Source organism: Arachis ipaensis, chromosome B02 (genome assembly GCF_000816755.2).
Source record: "Arachis ipaensis cultivar K30076 chromosome B02, Araip1.1, whole genome shotgun sequence".
In the NCBI taxonomy this organism is placed as follows: domain Eukaryota; kingdom Viridiplantae; phylum Streptophyta; class Magnoliopsida; order Fabales; family Fabaceae; genus Arachis; species Arachis ipaensis.
The window spans coordinates 28,262,915-28,265,736 of record NC_029786.2 but is presented as its reverse complement, the minus strand read 5'-3'; positions in this window follow the sequence as shown (position 1 = coordinate 28,265,736).

The window sequence follows — 2,822 nt, the reverse complement described above, 5'->3', positions numbered from 1 at the left end:
GTCATCGCAAGCTGTCGCCATCGCCGACCAGAACTCATCGTCGTCGCCGCCATAACCGTCGCGGAGGAGGAAGCCCAGAGGAGAGAGAGAGAGACCGCGCGACTCTAAGGGAGGAGGACGCGGCTAGTGACGCGAGGAGCGCGACCCACTGCACGGAGCTGCGTCGCCGTGTGCTGTCGCTGTCGCCTCAGATTGCGGCCACCGTCAAGCTTCGAGGAGAGAGAAGGGAACTCGCGGTCACAGTTCAATCACCATCGAGCTTGATGGGAAGCGCCACTGATATCACCCGACAGCAGCTTCCCTTGCGTTCCCAATTCCATTCTTGAAACTGTAACACTCTTGCTCGTGCTTTGCTTCCTGATTTTATTTCTCTATATTTTTATTTTGGATAAAATAGTGTATGTTCCTATTTAGTAATACCGTCGCCGTCGTCAATCTGGATCATAGCTCGCTGCTGTTGATGATGGTAAGCCAAACTGTCATCCTTGATGCTTGAGAAGGACACTGGAGTTGCTATTCTGGTTCTGATGCAATTCGTCCCTGTCCCGGATCACCGTTGTCTTCTGTTCTGCTTCTACTTCTAGTTGCGCCGGTACTGATGCAGTTGCCGCTCCATCGTTCTGTTTTTCCATAATTGTAGTGAGTTCCTAACTAAAATCCTTATTGTTATTGTTGTTATATGCTTGTGATAAACCCCAATTTTGTGGTTTATCTTGTGCTTATTTTAGGGGATTTTATACCTTTTCCCACATTTATTAAATGAAATAGCATGATTTTGTAATTCTCCCTTAAATTGTGATTAAGTGTAAAAATATACTTTTTATGCCCTTAAATTGGTGATTTTAATTCACTTTAATCCCATTCGATGCCTTGACGTGTTTGTTGAGTGATTTCAGGTTCATAAGGCAAGTATTGGATAGAAGAAATGAAGAGAAAAACATGCAAGGAGGAGAATACATGAAGAAATGAGCATTTGGAGAATTGAGGGCCACGCGCACGCGTCAAGCACGCGCCCTGCACGCTTACGCGTGGATAGGAGTTTCTGCCATCGACGCTCGGCACGTGATCCACTTAAAGTGAAATTGCTGGGGGCGATTTCTGAGCTGCCCAGGCCCAAATCCAACTCGTTTCTGAGGGTATTTGATGCAGAATTGAAGATTGAGCAAAGGGGGAGCACTTAGTTAGTCATGATGAGCCTTTAGTTAGTTTTCTAGAGAGAGAAGCTCCCTCTTCTCTCTAGAATTAGGTTAGGATTAGGTTAATTTCTTTTAGGTCTAGAATTGATTACTTGATTTCATCTTGTTTCCTTTACAATTTCTTGTTTCTACATCTTGGTTCTCTTAGTTTGTAGTGTTAATCTCCCTTTTCATGCTCTCTTTTATGTTGATGAACCATTGTTGGATCTTGATTTCTTCTAATGCAATTTTATGCTTCCATGTCTTCTTTTACATTTATCTTCATTGCTATTGTTGATTTCTTGCTCATGATGGCTATGGATCTTGTTAATTCTTGCATTTTATGATGTTTACTTTTATTGTACACTAGGTGTTTGATAGAATGTTTCCTCTATTTTCTGAGTAGTTTCCTTTACTCTTGGCCTAGGCTAAGGGAATTGAGTGACCTTGAGTCATTGGGTCTCATTAAATTAGTGATTTGAGAACCCTTAGTGGTCAATTTGATAACTATTGACTCTAGCCTACTACTAAGTTAATTAATAGCTAGGTTAGGACTTATGGATTGATGTTGATCAAGCCATTTGACGTACTTCAAGCCTAGGAGTAGATATTACGTACTTAAGGCTTTAGTAAGTAGACTTATTGAGCTTGGTTCCTCATAATTTTCAATACATGGTTTGTAGACAAGGATGGTGATCTCAATTACCTATGTCTAGCCAAGAGTTCTTTACCTTGTCTTTATTAATTCTTGATTTACTTTTCTTGTCCATTTAATTTCTTGCCCTTTTATCAATCAAACACCTTGTTCTTCATAGCCAATAATTGACCACTTCATTGCAATTCCTTGTGAGACGACCCGGAGTTTCAATACTTCGGTTAATTCTTATTGGGGTTTGTACATGTGACAACCAAAATTTTTTATGTGAGAATTGTTTGTTGGGTTGGAGCTATGCTTACAACGAAGTTCTTATTTCTATAAGAGAAATTCTAGACCGACACGATAAGTTCTCGTTATCAAAATGGCATCATTACCGGGAAATTGCAATGGTGCTGTGTTATTGGCTATTGTATATATTATGAATAGCTTGATTTTTGGTTTGTTTGTTGGTTTTTGCTAGTTGTTGGACTTTATCTTCTTTATTTCTTGTTAGCTTTCGTTTTTATTTTCTCTTTCAGTATGAATTCTCACCCCTTTGGCTATGAGTTTGGTTCAAACTATGTTGTAGGAATTGGAAGCTTTAATGAGGATATGCATCAAGGATTTGGAAATCAAAGGAGGGAGGAGCCTCAAGATTATGAACAACCTTGTTGGCAACAACCTCCTTCCGAATCAAGTTTGACAAGAGTGCTTGGGAACATGACTACTCTCCTCACGGAGATGCGTAAGGACCAAAAGGCATTGTATTCCATCCAAGCCGTTCAAGCGCCACCCCAACATGACTACTCTCCGAATTCTTATTGGGGTTTGTATATGTGACAACCAAAATTTTTGATGTGAGAATTGTTTGTTGGTTTGGAGCTATGCTTACAACGAAGTTCTTATTTCTAAAAGAGAAATTCTAGACTGACACGATAAGTTCTCATTATCAAAATGTCATTTTGATAATGAAATTTGTCGTGTCGGTCTAGAATTTCTTTCATAGAAAA